General features: G+C 34.4%; 1 pseudogene; it reads left to right on the forward strand.

The window, feature by feature from the left end:
* Positions 1-8,338: 8,338 nt before the first annotated feature.
* LOC149265614 (monocopper oxidase-like protein SKU5 pseudogene) lies at positions 8,339-10,058 on the forward strand (annotated as a pseudogene).
* Positions 10,059-17,559: the final 7,501 nt, after the last annotated feature.

Raw genomic sequence — 17,559 nt, forward strand, 5'->3', positions numbered from 1 at the left:
GGTTGAAAAACACCTTATGATTGGCAAAAATGATATACAAAAAGCAAAAATGTCATATGTGTCTACAATAGGCGATCATCCTATCACTCGTGATGATCTCAATAAGAAACCACTGTACGGGCCACCTTACAAAGGAACCTCCTAAAAGGTCCTGGGACCCCGATCACATAGCGTTGTAGTCAACGAGGAATGTCATCTATGCCAGTCTCTAGAATGTCTCCTGTCAAACGCTCTAGATGGCTCTCTAATTCGGCCAAGGTCTCTGTTGATTCATCCTGTGGGGCTGCTGCAACTGGTTGTTTCCTCTCATAAGGCCGGAGAGCGGCTGGTCACTGTGGACCCACATCTGCATTTGAAACTTTTACTATCAGTTTTGGGATGAGATGAAAACAAAAAAATTAAAATAGGAAAATGTTGAAAATGATTTTACCTAAGTCATCCCATTGCTCTCCTGGTGGAAGAGCCATGTCTGGGTCACCGCGAAAATCTACCCCAGCATAAGGGAAGTCCTAAATAGCAAAACCCTAGTTTTCTAACCAATGGAAATACTCAGGTTTGAATCGAACGACCTCTGTCCCCTCATCAGGATGACGGGCCATAACTGCAACCCATCGCATCAGTTTGGGCTCTCGAGGAAGTCCAATGCCAACAGTGAGGTGCTGCGGGACCAACATTGGGACCCTCTCCAGACCAAAGCTCACAACTAAAGCACCATATCCAAAGGTCTTCATTTGTCCGTTCTTGGCTCTGGTCAGTTAGCCTTTTACATTAGCCAACACAGCATCACACCAGTTGAAGATGTTGCCTCGAAAGCAGTCAACTACCATCTGCATCTGGGATCCAGTGGCTATATGTAGTGCGATGATCCCACAGAGCCTGGTAACAGTAAACGCGATCACCATGAGTTTAGGACGGGATATGGTTTTGATGTCTATCCCTTTGCCTCTAGTCTGGTTGTTGCAGAACTCTAGCCGGAGGCTATCGACAGACTGCCCACTTGGCCTAGTCCCAAATAGAGTCAAGTCGTCACCTCTCTTAGGAAAACCAGTCAAAAAGTATATGTCTGCCGGCTCCATTTCGAGCTGGTGACCACCAATGAAGAAGCACTGGTCCTGTATGCTCCACTTGTCTACCAGCCACTGCAAGAAGTCCACCTAGGCCCTCATGCCAGGTATGGCCCAGAATTTGTACAAGTCGCATGCCTTCAATGCATCGATCGAAGGTTGGTGATTTAACGCGGCAAGATCTACATCCTCATGCTCCCATTCTCGCCAATCAAGCATGATGTATATTCTACATCCAACAAAAAGGTGAATTAGAATGAAAAAAATTGAATTGTTTGGATAAATTTTGAGAAATTTACAGTTAAAAACCCTTGCTGCAGGGACCGCACCCTATCTGTTAGAGACAGTGCATGGGTCCACACCTTGCCTTCACGGTAGGTGTGGACCCCTGACTTTTTCCCCATTGAGAAAAAGTCGGGGTCCGCAGGCTGCCTGTGTTGTGCCTGCGGGCCCCCGCGCGCGGGTTTCTAGCCTAAAAATCCTCTAAAAAATGAAATGAAACCCTAAAAACAAATTGAAACGGATAATTTTGAAGAGTAGGATGATGTGGACTACCGGGAGGAGACGACGCTCGATTCCGACGGATGGATTTTCCGCAATCTTCACGAGAAGTTACTGACCAAAAGCTCTATTTTCTCACCCAAATCTCAAACGGTAAACATGAATTGACGAAAGCCCTTTTTATAAGTTTTTTGAATAAATGAATTGTAAATTTGTTTATGTTTCACTTTAGAAAGGTAACTTTTGCAGCATTCTTATCCATTTTAAACAGGTATGAGTAATGTTTGAGTTTTTGTTCAGGATAACGGATTTTTCAGGTGAAATCGGTCATTTTCGACAAAAAAAACATTAGAGTCACCTTTAAGCTCTTTTCTGACTCCTAAAACATGAAAAGATCGCCACGTTTTTCTTTTTAAACTCGTTAAAACGGAACTAAAAAGACGGTCCACTTACAACTCTTTTTCTGACCGTAAAAACATGAAAAGATTGCCGGATTTTTGTCGTTTCAAATTTGATATTGGTTATAAAACGACGTGTCATTGATCGCTTTTTTACTTTTTCGGATCAGAGACACTAATTACGAAAAGTACTCCTTGGTCGTAAAGATCAAGCGGTTCTCTCAAGTATTATTTTATACTTTTTTGGGCTTGGAAGACACAAATTTATGAAAAAGGCCAACCCTGGAGTCTTCTTAAGTTTTTTCAGACTCTCTAAAATTGAAAAACGTCGAGTTTCTCCTATACTGGACTCGTTAAAATTTAACAGTAAAGGACCTGTTCAATTACAAACAGGAACAAACCACTCCTTCTTAGGGTTCGAATTTAAACTAAGTTGGACTCATCCGAAGGATGAGCTTATAATCAAGCAAATGTTATCCTCCTCAAGCTTGTAAAAAATAAAGAGGTAATTTCCAGAAATGGTGGGGGAAAAGAGAGAAAAATGAGCCTGTTTGTCATACTTTGTAACCACTCTTGAACACGACACTTTTATTCACTTGGGTTGGGAAATCCTTTGCCTAACAGTTGATCAAACCACATTGAAAGTCTTCAGCTGGTTTTCTGGGTATTAACTTTGGGTCAGTTGTCACAAAACCATCTGCCGTGTCGTTATGTGTTCAAGAGGTCAATGTCAATAAGCCATTCATCTGCAAAAAATCTGTCATCCATCTTGACCATCCCTGAGTCAGTCCTTGCAACTAAATTTCTTCAAACTTGATCTATCATTTCGTGTTGTGGGCTTGCCTATGACAGATCGCTTTCTATCGACTCTAGCTCATTATCTAGAAAGGTGATCTAGAAATCGTCAGTACCTTGGGATCTGCATGCCTCAATGGCAGGTTTCTCGCCTTCGACGATAGGTTGCATCATTGACCTTTGATCAAAGGACTCTGTGACATGTTCGACATCCACACATCTATTCACATCTCATGGATTGTACTGGGTACTTTGAGAGCCATTGACATTATTGGTGGTTTCTCTCACACTTGTTAATAGTTTACATAATTGACTGGTAATCAAGTGGTTTCTACCATGTTCGACTTCAACACATTCATTCACATGGTTAGAATCGTACTATTTTGGGAAGTAGAAATGAAGACCCTGGATCTAGTTTCAACAATCTAGGTTGCGAGGAATTTTGTATTCATTATATTGTGGACTATTCATAAACAGATGGATGCATCCATACTGTGTCTACATGTGTTTATACTTGTGATGTATTACAATATCATTCCTATATCAGAGCAGTAGTTAGTTTTCTAGTCAGTTTTGATCTGAGTATGGGAATGCCTACCTCAACGATGATATGATATCATATATATATTTTGCATTGAATTTTCTTACAGGTTCCAACCAGGCTCTCCACAAGATGATCCTCAAAATGATAAAGTACTTCACTCTTCCTAAATGATAAATGAAATCCTCATCTACTACAGACTTCGCACTTTAGGGGGCAATCTGTTACACAAAAATATCGTCACAATGACTATTTGCAGCTAGTATGGGTCTATCATCACTTGTATTTTCCTCCTAAGCAAGTCTCAGACCTCAGCTCTTCAAGTCAAGCTTTGCAAATGAGAGAAAGACATTGAAAATCAACAAAGCTCTGGTTCTGCACTTTCTCTCTCTGTTGCCTGCGGTCCCGCACCCCCTGTTCACAATACCTGGCCGCTCTGTCCCTAAAGGAGTGGGTGCGGACCCCTGTGAAAGTCAAAAAGGTGCAAGTTTATTCTAAAAAACTCACTTTGGGTTAATTCTAGATGATTCTAGAAGGAATTTTGACGTGGATTATTCGCTCTTAGGTGGTTCATGCATCCCAAAAGAGAAGGAGCTAATCCATTGATGAGAGGAGCTATCCCTTTGAAGGAGGGCTTTATCCCTTTGAAGGAGGACCTAGTAACTTCCCTCCATTGCACCATAAATTAAGGCATTGGGCTGGTTGCTAGGGAGGTTGTAGGCTAAACATTTTTGAGGGTAAATGCTAGTGTAATTAAGACTTCCTAGTTAATCTTGAGAGGAGAGATCACATACCTTTTGACTTCATTAGGAAGAGAGTGAAACTTGTCAAAGTATAGGAGACTTCTTGTTTGACCCTGGGAGGAGCTTGTACAACATCAAGGCACAGGTTGTAAAGTTCTTATTTGATTTGAATTAATACAATCAGATTCATTTTTCTCAACAAATTGTCTTATGTCATTTGTTTCATGAATTCCTTGATCATCATGATAAGTATGCTCTATGATATTGGATTTTCAGGTGCTATTTAATTTGTTTTCTTGTTTGTGCTTGCAGGTTCGCTAGAAGGGAGCTCATTTGGATCAAAGGAGCGAGGCTTCCACAAACTTGCATTGGACCCAAGGTAGGCCTAAAACACTTGTTTTCCTTTGTTTATATATTTCATATTTAGAGAAAGATAGTTTTTTATTGGCTTGCTTGACACTAGATACTGTTAGATTCTAGGAAGGTCTATCTTGTCCGCAAGATCGACTTATTCCATGTGACACTTCCCAAAATAATTTGAAAGTCAAAATAAATATTTGAAATTTTTCCACTAGCTTGTAATGAATTAATGGAAATAAGTGGGATACCATGCGTTGACAAAATTTGTGAGAGGAACATCTATTTTGACACCAAGAGAGTTGAAACAAATCTTTGAAGATTTTCCACTAGCTTGTAATGACTCAAGATAACAAGAATAACTGTAATACAAAACCTTGAAAAAATCTATGAGAGGAACATCCATTTTGACACCAAGAGAGTTAAAAGAAATCTTTGAGAGGTTTCCACTAGCTTGTAATGACTCAAGATAATGGGAATAAGTGGGATACAATGCCTTGACAAAACATGTGAGAGGAACATCCATTTTGACACTAGTGGCTTCTATGTCATGCATAATGGCTCTTATTTCAGAGGCTAAGGAAAGAGGATCATCATCCTTCAATTCTAAATTAAACAGTTTGATCATTAATTGTACTTCTAGATTCTTTAAAGCACCAAAATCATATGTAAATGACATAATATGATGACTCACCTCTTCATTGATTGATGTTACAATCAAGGCATAGGCCTTGTCTTTCTTGTTCTCCCATATGGAAAGCTCATTGTCAGAAGTGGGCTTTTTAGGAGGATTTCCTCCTCCCTCACAAACTCCTTTCCAGAACTCACTGAAAATCAGTGTGTGTTTTCTCTTTCTACAACACTCATTGGACTTCTCTTTTATACTGAGAACTACTCCCACTATGGAGATGAGTGAATGAATCATAAAAATCTTGAATTACACCCTAAATAGTCACAAAAATCTAAAATGTCTCTACAATAAAACTGATATTCCTTTTATATATAAACCATACAACTTAGGCAATCATCCATTCATAAAATATATATGAATTAAAATACATCAAATATATATAATCTATATGTATTTTATCCAAATCAACGCACCTTAATATATGATTTATATATTCCCATCATATATTATATATTACAACCTTTCAAAAAAACTCAACGCACTTATCCAGCATTCAATAGAATGTCGCAAGGAATTTAATATGTCATTGAACACTATTAACCAACGCATATAATGGCTTCAACACAAAAAACAATGCACAAAACAAATATATGTATGCATAGTCATGCAACACACAATCTTCAAATAATTTCAATGCACATTCTTCTTATATATGAGCCAAATACCATCCTCCAACATACCATTAATGCAACAATATTTACACAATATAAACAACCAATGTGCAACACATAGCTTAAATATGGGAATTCACAAACTTTAAAACAAGGCATACTATCTTCAATGGTCAACATTACATTCATGGTTTTTAGCCTGCAAAAAGAACTTGCTCAAACATGAAATGTAATCTCCAACACATACATACCACGATTTTCAACAGAGATGAAATATTTGATTCCTTTATTCCAAAGGAAGTTCGTTCCTATAGTGGTCTCTTAGCTAAGAAATAAAAGGGAGTGACTCAACTCACTAAGAGAGAGAAAAGATTGTGTTATAGGTGGTCTTTAATGCATAATAGAACCCAAAACCAATACTCACGGTGGATGTTCAATGCATCTCCAAGTGAATTGAATGCATAGAATCTTGCAGGGAATATGACAAAGAACAGAGGGAAAAAATATAATAGAGAAAATATCAGTTACATGGATATAAAGGGAATCAAAAAATGAGGAGTTGGCTTTGATACCATGTTAAGCCACGAATTTGGGTAACTCCATGAATATACAATTCAGTAAGAGAAATCAATAATATATACAATGAGAGGGACAACATTGGGATTTGTCTTCTATTGTGTCTTCATCTTCCAATGCTTCCTTATTTTCCTATTTACAATATTTATATGAAATTCCCAATCCATTAGGATTACGTGTCAATAATTTTATATAATTTTTTTAAGGATATAAAATATAATCATTATTTGATTCATATATTTAAAACAACATGACAAACAAAAGAAGCTTCCCCCAAACAAATAAATCCAACATGTATACTATATAACTAGTTGAGGCAGTCACATCCAACAACCATGGTCTTACAATTTTAGAATCTAAACAACATCCCTAATTATTTGGATGTAGATTTTTCTTTTGGTTTTATCATTTTATTTCCAATTGTTAAATTGTAGTTAATGTCATTATTACTCCAAAACATCAGATTCTTCATTGTAATAAGTATTGATATGAGTATGCCATTATGAGTGTTTTTTTTTTTTTTAAAGTATTATCAACATCGATTCTTTCATGTACCCAAGATGGGAATGAAGTAACATATGAAGTATTTTATAGTGTTTCTGTATCACGAGTTTTTAGATTTTCCATTCCTTCAATTTTGGTTTTATAATTTATTTAATATTTTCAGCAAAAGGAAAATAACATACTTTCCCAAATTGATTGTTGTTCCTAAATTGCATGTTTAGTGAGCTTGACAAGATGTTTGGTGAATGATACCAAAAATTATTAATGCAAGCAGAGAGAGAAGGTGAGGTGGCTTCTTCAATATGGTGTTACATGAAGGACCACTCCAAAGTCACAGGAAAGTCTCAAACTTCGCTAACTCATGGCACACTTATCTTTGGATGGTCTATTGAGTGGTATTCATGGAATATAAAGAATGTAATTTTCACCATGAATGAATGTAATTTTCCACTTGCCATGAAATTGAAAATAATGCATAGATCTTATAGGTGTTTAAGGTGCATAAATGACCCACCTTGCAATAACCTTATTTGCTAATTAAGAGGGGTCTCCATCTAGCCACTATAGAGGTAGGGGCCTCTATGGGAGAATTTAAAAAATTTATGATTAGAAAATTTAATACTAAATTTGATATTTATCCACATCAAAAGAAAACATGACAAAATGTTGTGATAATAACAAGATGGTTCAATTTTTGTGTTGCTTGAAAACATAGAAAAGAGAGATTCATCAAAAAAATTGAGAGTAATGTGCCCAAAAGTACAATAGAAAGTGGCACCAATAACCTGTACATTATTGTCTTTGAATGAAACAACAATATAGATGAGATTTGTGACCATAGATCCAAAGATAATCATGAGCATTCTCATCATGATATGGATTTTTCCATGACCGACACTTCAATTTTCCCCCATGTTCTTTGTTATTATCTTCTTGAGCTTTCAACATTCCTTTAAATACAAAAATAAATTCAATATCCTTAAAATATTCATCTTTTGCAACTCAACCACAAAATTTGAAGAAAAACCTATAATGAATTTAAACCAAAACTTTTAATAATTTGTTAGAATACACTCAATGTCTTTCTTATAACTTTCTATCGCATGTTTCTTGAATAGTTCAAGTAATGAAACTAGCCCTTATCTCTATTTTAATTACGTTGAAGGTGTTCTCTATGCGAGCTTTTGATTTCTAGACACTGTTCATTGTAGCGAATCAGCAATCATAGTTTTCATCCTCCTTGCACTTATCTCATTTTGACATGCGGAATCTCCATCTTGTCTATTTGTAGTGTTGTGCGGGGTGGGAAGTTGTGTATTTGTCTTTTCGCAATGACAACCACTAGCCGCTATTGACGAACTCCGCAGAACCTCGACTACTACAAGTGACCAATAGCTATCATGTTTTTTCAACATGTTCATTCTCCGCGTAAATAGCTCATAAAATGCATGCAAGGTGGTCTTGAATACCCAGAAGAGATTTCCAAAAAAGTTGTGTTGTTTTCTTGACACCCATTTCATAAATTGTAAGTTTGGGGTTCTGAAGGGTTTTTAACATATGCCGAAGCTTACATTTCTGTAGAAGAAATCTTGTTCGAAGAAGAAAATAATTGCCATGGGGGAGTAAAAAAGATTTTTGTTCCTTGTGTTTGTTTGGGTTTTCTTCAGAGAGGCCTACTATGGAGACCTAACTTTTTTTTATGAATCGAATGTTTCTTACATTGAAGCTGCCCCTCTAGGTGTGAAGCAACAGGTGATTGGGATTAATGGGCAGTATCTTGGACCCTTGGTCAACTTGATAACCAATTGAAATGAGGTAGTGAATGTTTTGAAAAAATTGGATGAGCCACCTCTGATCACCTGGAATGGTTTGCAAAATCATATAAATTCTTGGGAAGCTGTTGTATTTGGAACCAATTGTCCTATTCTGGTAGGATGGAACTGAATCTATAATTTTTAGGCCAAATATCAAATTGGTAACTTCTTTTACTTTCCTTACCTTCAATTTCATAGAGAAGCATGAGGGTTTGGAGGAGTTATTGTGAACAATCGCCTAGTGCCATTTGGAACTCCTCATGGAGATTTCACAATAGTTTTTGGTGATTGGTATACAAGGAGTCATAAAGATTTGCGAACATCCCTTGATGGTAGCAAGGATCATGGAATTCTTGATGGAGTGCTTTTAATGGGAAAGGGCCCTACCGTTACAATAATTCAATCCCTGTTGGTATTGAGTACAAGACATTCAATGTTCAGCCTGAGAAAAGCTATCGCCTGAGGCTACCCAATACTAGGATTTCAACTTCTTTGAACTTTAGAATCTAGAATCATAATTTGTTGCTTGCAGAGATAGAAGGGTCCTATACATCACAACAAAATTACACGAACTTGGATATTCATGTTGGTCAGTCTTACTCATTCCTGGTGACGATGGTCCAAAATTCAAGAATTGATTATTAGATGGTGGCAAGTGCTTGCTTTGTTAATAAAACTATTTGGTCCAATTTCATGGGTGTGATGATCTTTCATTATTCCAATTCTAAAGGTAGGGCAAAAGGGCCTCTTCCATATGGTCTGGTTGATTATTATGACAACCAATTCTCTATGAAATAAGCGAGATCTATGAAGAGAAATGTATCTGTTAGGGCTGCTAGGTCTAATCCACAAGGGTTGTTCAAATATGGACATATTAATGTCACTCGGGTTTTTGTGTTGAAAAACAAGCCACCATAATTAATCAATGGGATACGGTGTTGCACTTTGAATAGGATTTCTTACCAAGCTCTTGCAACTCCACTCAAGCTTGTTGATTGTTTTAATCTATCTCGAGTCTTCAAATGTGGTTTCCCAGAGAAACAATTGAATAGGACACCAAATGTTGACATGTTGATAATCAATGGAAACTATAGAGGATTCATGGAAATCATTCTACAGAATAATGATATAGCTGTGAGAAGTTATCACATGGATGGCTATGCCTTTTCTGTTTTCAGGGTGGAATATGGAGATTGGATCGAAGATAGTAGAGGAACTTACAACAAAGTGGATGGAGTTTCGCGTTCCACAACACAAGTTTTCCCCAATGTCTGGAAAACAATTCTAGTATCTCTAGATAATGTTGGCATGTGGAATATCCAAGCCAAAAATTTAGATACCTATATTTGGGTTAGGAAACATATGTAATGGTTGTGAATCTGGAGATAAACAACAAAACGAATTTTCCTCTTCCTAGAAATGATCTTTACTGTGGTGCCCTCTCGCGCATGCAGAAGCCATAGTCCCATACAAATGATGAAAAAGCGTCAGCTTCATCTATCAATGTTGGCATAATTACATTTCTAGGTGTCTTTCTAATTTCCTGGATAATACTTTTAAGCTAAATTAGCTTGTGCCAAAGAAATCCCTGACCACTTGCAAATACATTCGAGGATTTCTTGTGTGTGAAGATAGGTCACTGATATTAAAATTCCAGATATGTAGCAAATACTACTATGATTCATTTAAAGCAGAAAGGAATGGTGAAGAAATTGTTGTTGAATCCATCTTGGGACTTGTGAGGACCGATTGACGTACATTTTTTTGGCATCGTGAATAGGCAATGGTTGGTTGTGACTAAAATTTGTTCATGCATTTATGTGTGTTGCCATCTTGTTTTGGGTATTGGGATTTAGATTTTAGTTTTATGCATAATTGTAGCTATATGGCCAACCAAAGTCTTAGGCATTTGTTGTATTTATTCATGAATTTGTAAGGATTCCTCTAGATAGCTCGTCTAGCTCGTTGTCCTAATTGTACTACTCTTATATATATATATATATATATATATATATATAGATATATATTGAAACTATTTTTTTTATATACCCGTCATTTTGACATTTTTTGAAATAACTAGCTAGTCAACAATGATGTGTTTATTTTACAAAAAAGCTATATTTTACGACTAAAAATAATAAAAGGGTAAACAGGTGTCAATTTTAAATCCTAGTGAAGATACTCGACTTCAAGGAGGTACTTTACAGTACCCAATTCTTTTTCCTTACTCAATGATGGAGGAATCATCAATAAATATCTCCTCGTTATTAGATGGAGGACTGGTCAATAAATATCTCTTCTTTATTTATTTATATAACATTAGATATGGTGGGCCAACCCACCCACATATTGGATAGAAAAACTAGGCCAACAATGAGTACCTTTCAATCAAAAGTAAACATTCACAATTACAATTACATTTAAACATTCATATCAACATTATTTAAAAATCCTTAAAAGATTAGACTAATAAGCTTAAAAATACATTCAATAGGACAAAAAGGACTTATAAAATTTTAAAATAAATATATCTCTCATTAATTCCTCTCAAAAATTAGATCTATATATTAAAAATAGCTAACAAGTCTAACCTCTATTAGAATAATTATAGAGCTTTGCAACGTTGAAAGAACTCTACAATGAAAAAATGATCTCTTACAAAATGATATGCCTCTTCTATCTCTCTCTTATTACATCATTTTATAAGTGTGATTTATGTGGGGATCACACTAACCTACCTATAAGTTGGTTACAAGATCAATACAATTGATTTACAATTCATTACAGGTATTCATGCTACATCATATGCCCGCAGTGTATATCCTACTCAATTGTGTAGAGTACTATGAAATACGTCTTTGTGGAGTGTATTTCCTTCACTTAGTGCAACATCCCTTTCCTTTACGCATCTATTTTGACTTGTTAAGACTTTCAAAACTTCAATATTCCCCTTGTGACAATATCCCCGAATATTTGGCTTATCCTCAAGTCAAACATTGCAATTTGGTATGAATGATGTAGTTAATGGAACATTTGTGATGAAACAATCTACAAAAATACGGATTCTAGTATCTAGTTCCTCAAATGAGTCTTGCACCTTTGGAGGTCAGAGAAAAATCTCACAACTACCTCAATGGTCATAGTTTCCTCAGTAAGCTTGAATGAGTCAAGAGGCATTGGTTTCAATATCTTTCATCATTATTGGGCTATTAAATGAGCTTTACGAAGTGGATTATTATACAAAGCTTGATATTGAATTCGGATACCGCAAAATCAAATTAAGAAATGAAGACATTCTAAAGATTGTTTTTAGAACACGTGATGTGCAATGAGTTCTTGGTCATGCCATTTGGCTTGACTATATGATCCTTCTATTTTTCAAATCCCTGTGAATAATTTTTTGCAACCCTTTCTTAGAAATTTTAAGAAGGGAATAAATATCAAGCATGTGGACAAAGTTCTACAAATTCTTAAGAGCAATCAATTTTATGTAAAAATATCATAAATAGGGTTTGGGAAATAAGTAGTAGAGTATTTGGGTCATATTGTTTCAAAGGAAGGAGTTAAGGTAGACCTTTAAAAGATCCAAGTTGTTGCAAAATGGTCTTTATTGCTAACATAAAGAGATTTAGAGGATTTTTTTGACTCACGAGATATTATTGAATTTTAAAAAATATTATGCCTGCATTGTGGACCCACTCATACCTGTTTTGATTAAAAATCATTTGTATGATTGTGAGGCTACTTTGGTGTTCTCTGTCTTAAAGGATTCTACCTTCTACACCAATTTGGGAAACACGTGATTTTGGTAAAACATTCATAATAGAATGTGATGCATCAGGAGAAGAAATTGTAGTAGTATTAGCAAAAGAAGAGGTAAGATTTTCTTTTGAAAGTGAACAATTCAAGGAAAATACTTGATGAAATATACATATGAAAAAAAATGGAAGAAATTTTACATGTAATAAAAAATGTAGATAATATCTCGTAAGGACGTAATTTAAAGTTAGGATAGACCATGGTAGTCCAATGCACTTTCTATAGAAAAATTTATCATCAAAAGAGAAATAAAATTGAGCAATAAGGCTCTAGGAGTTATTAGTCCTAGAGCCTTGGGTGAACAAATGCTTTTGTAGCCCTATAACAACTCGGGTTAAGTTACTAGTCTTAGAAGCCTTGGTTGGAAAAATGCTCTAAAATCCATTGGTGGGTTGGCTTACTAGTCCTAGAAGCCCTAGTTGGACAAAAACTCTGGAAGCCTAGAAAAGTGTTGGGTTGAATTACTAGTCCTATAGACTTGGTTGGACAAATATTGTGGAGCCCAGTAGCAGCCATAGGTTGAGATACTAGTCCTATAAGCTAGGTTGGAACAAACACTCTGGAGCCCAAGAAGGCTTGGTTAGATACCAATTTGACAATGGTTTTGTGATGTCTAACCATGAGGTGGAACCTTTGTTTGATGGGTTGAGGTGGTTTGGCCTCTAGAAGCCCTGGATGGTTTTGATCGATGTGTTTTATGAGATCCCACATTCATGCTTGGAATATGGAATCGGGGTGACTGGATGATTGGCTCAACCATGTCTACCATTGGGTGGAATGTGGTAGTCCCATACCGGATTGGCTTTTGCATCACTAATATGAGGTTATTTCTCCTTTTTATTTCATGAGTATTATACTGGTTTATATATGGATTACATGATTGTTGTTTCCTTGGTATTTCTGTTGTTATTATTTTGGTTATGAATATGTATTATGACTGTTGTTTCCTTGGTATTTTTGTTGCTATTATGTCGGTTATGAATATGTTATTATGCCTAGTATGTAGTACTGTGGTTTAAACAATGTAAACTTTGAAACGGGAACTAATACAGTTACCCGTTTTGTAGAGATAGCAAAAAAGTGACCCGAGTTTGAAAAGGGGTGATGCAGAACACACATGTTTTTTTTAGAGCATAGTTTTTGGCACTATACATTTTTTAATGTACATTACGTTTTATAATGGTAGTGATTTTGATGTTGATTTAAAAAAGTGGTAATTCTACACCATGCCCTCTTTTTAAAAGGCTTTTTTTTTTTACTTTTAATTTTCTAATGTATGAAATGTAAATAATTATTTTGTAAATTTAATAATTTTTGAAGTGGTCTTCTTCTTCATATTTTCTTGTTTTTTTTTTTTTATTATTATTTTTTTTTTTTGTAGTGAGGTTTTTATTGTTGTGGATATTTAAAGAAGAAGGTAGATATTTTGAATTTTTGATATTCTACATATTTATACATTGTTAATTAATTTTTCAATCCACATGAAATAATTGTCTCTAAAAAACAATATTTTTTAACAATTGACATAAAATAACCATTTTTAACATAATTATAACTAAAAAACTACATGTTTTGATATTTTTTTTGCTAGAAATGATATGTCAAAATCACAATTTTTATAGGAAGTTTTTAACTAAAAATGGTTAAATAATAGTGTTTTTTTATGAATTTCATGTCAAAAAAATAATTATATTCACTTTTTTTTCAAAAAATAATGATTAACTTAAAAATTAATGCGAAATTCACATAACACAAATATTGAACGCATAACAACCTTAATTGAGTGTATATTCTTCTCATAAAATGTCAAAGTCAAAACATTACAAGTATAACTAATTAATAGTTACAAAAAATGAGCTTGATTTCCAGGCATAACTTAAATTTAGTCAACAATGTCACGTAATCCAAACTCTTCGTCCTCTAGAGTTTCATCATTGTCTTCTTCCATAATACTTTTTGCTTCATTTTTCTTATTTTCCTCTTCTAATGGATCTTTGATGTCTGTGAATCTCCCAATGTATGCCTTTCCAATCATTCCGTGAAATGGTGGTTGAGGTTCCTTTGCCTTTTTTTCCACATGTGATTCACTAAGTCCCCTTTCTTCAACCCAATTTTTTGCATTGCATCTGGAAGAAATTGAAAAGCATTAACTCTTTGCTAAATGAAATTGAACTATATTGGATCTTTTTCAATTGCAATGCAATTTCTTCCTTTTTGAAGGCAACATCTTAGTGTTGTACCTAGTTATCAAGCACAAAAGAAATAATGAAGTAAATTAGTACAATGACATATTAATTAAGAAATAACATATTGAAATTCAATTCCATATAATAAAACTTACCTGAGCCAGAAAATAAATCCAAAACCCAATCTCCTTCATTTGAACATATGTATAAGATAGTTAATCAATAACTGTGGTTTTTGATAAATGTTAACTATCTCTCCTATTGCTTCTTTGTCTTCATATGTTAGTTTTCTCACAACAACATCATAAGTCAGTATTTAGCTATGACTCTTTCCATCTACCTGATTAAAAATCATAGAGATATAACTATCATCTTTTGCCCAACTATCAATATGGATGAACTCACAATCATTTATAAATAGCTGATATTCACGGTTAAGAAGATTTGACTTTCGCTTGTAAAATGAAATAGCAAAAGTTCAATTAACTTGTACATAAATGAATTTTTCAATATTAATCAAATACACATTTTAAACGTCTTACCATGTAAGCTGCATCCTTGAATTTTTTTCCCCTTGAAGCTTGACAATAACATTGCCAATTGTGTGTCCGAATGAAATGTCACAAATCTTTATAATGGTGATGACGTGACTTCTAGAAATCCCTCAACTACTTTACTAAGAGCTTGATAAGTATAAGGGTCACTATCATATTCAATGTTTGGAATATTGAAACCATGGGGAATATTTGCAATAACTAGGGCATAATCCCTTTTAGGTATGATTTTAGCAATGTCTTCACAGTCGCCTTGTATTACTTGATATTGAATAGTGTCTAGCCCATTTCAAATGAAACGAGTAAGAGTTGGATCAAGTTCAACATTCTTAATATGTTGCTTCTTCAATCTTTCGATCTTTATTTTTTCAATAAAGGTTCTGAAACTATCTGGTGCTCCATTATCATCCTTCTTCATCTTTTATAAAATAAACAAATATATGTGTATGTTATAAATTAAAAATAGTACACAGATGAATAAAAATAAATGGATAAATACACATACCTTTTTAAATGCAAGATAAAAAACTTTTAATGTTGATGTAGAACTTGAATCTGGATAGTTGCATACAACATCATCCCAACTATCTTCATTCAATAATTTAACCATTTGTTCTTGAATTTTCATGTAAACTTTGTGACTACATAGATAAAGTAAAAAAAGTTAATATAATGATATGTATAACAAATACTACCAAGAACAATATGTTATATTTAAAAGAAAATTATAATCTAGAAATAAATAAAAATAATTCAACAAACTTACTTTTGAAATTCCCCAGACATTTCCTTCAATGATAATTCCCCTAACCTCAAACGAGATAATATTTCTTTGACAAATTTTTCATCCTTCACTCCTTGCAATGCTCTCCAAGGTGTGATAGTCATATCTTGTAGAAGCTGCTTCATTTCAGGACCTGATTTACTATTGCTACATATCAATGGTTTAGACTTTTTTACCTTCTCATTTTTAATGCCAATGTTTTCCCACATGCTAAAAATCTAATTAATTAACTCCCATATCTCTCCAGTTCTAAATTCCAACTAGAAAATGTTATCAACACCTCTGAATAAATCACTAAATTTGTTGTCTTTTGCACCTTTTGAATTGATTTTCTCTTCAATTGGATAACCTATTTCCATACAACATTCCTTTCAGAAATCTACAGTAACATTTATCCTATCCCCACCACATTTTTCTTCAAATTCACTAAGAATAAATCTAACCCTTTTGATGAAATTCATAGACATCCTATATTCATTATCTGAATTATGATCCCATGCCACTAACATTGCTTCTGTATTTGATAGACCAACATAAGTGATACATTTCATTGTTTCAAAATGTGGGTTAATGGGACATTCCTCCATCAATTGTCTTTGAACTTCTACAAAATGGTTCCCCACAAGCACATAATAATTGTATTCAAAACATTTTGACTTATGAAATGCTTCTTTGTTGGGAACACAAACTGGATCAACAAGAAGCACATAACTAACCACATGAGCATATGGATTGTACCTCATCAATGTCTTCAAGCTGTGAACATGTAGATGATGTGGCTTCCTGCCAGATATTGACATTGTCCTTCACTTGCGTTATAGATTTGTCTGACATTAAGCTAAAATGTACGACCACCCTCAACTAAGTTTCTCTTTGTCAAATTCTGTCGAATGGAATTTTGTTTTGTTTTGAAAATGCCATCCTCTAAATCAGCTCCTGTTATAATGATTTCTTTGCTTTCTTTTGAATTTTCACTAGGTTCTTGATTGTTGGTAATGAATACTTCAAAATCTTCAACTTTACATTTCTTCTTCATAACATTCTCATCATTAAATGTAATAGATTTATTCTTGGGCATTGTTACTTTTGGTCTTTTACGGCGCTTCTCAGTTCCAATGTCGTCTTCAGTAATGACAACATATTCTTCACTGTCAGTTTCAACTTCATCGTCTTCAAAAGTAACTTGTCTACCCTTGCTAGATTTATCCACTAGAGGCCTTTTTTTTTCTAATCCCTTGGATGTAGTTTTGTAGCATCGTCAATTATTACATTTTTCTTGTTTGCCATATCTTCTTTAAACACTGAGTAGAAACTGCTGACAACTTTCATAATCTCATGCTCTATGAAATGAATCCCTCCCAACCTAATTGAACAACTTTCAACAAAATTTTGCCAAACAAAATATCATATGTCAATGAAAACAAAGTTAAAAAAATATAGTCAGATAGTTACAAGAACATAAAACACAAATATAAATAACAACACTTAAGATATTTTGTTTCATCTCATTTACAATTTGTTTACAAAACTTCGTAGATACCTCTCTCATGTCATACTATTTAATCCTTTCATGCAACTTGGACGGTTTTGTAAGTATGTAAACAACTTCATTTTCTGGTAC

The sequence above is a fragment of the Pinus tabuliformis genome, chromosome 6 (genome assembly GCF_031772625.1).
Source record: "Pinus tabuliformis cultivar Carrire ecotype Pingquan chromosome 6, CPIR1, whole genome shotgun sequence".
NCBI lineage: Eukaryota > Viridiplantae > Streptophyta > Pinopsida > Pinales > Pinaceae > Pinus > Pinus tabuliformis.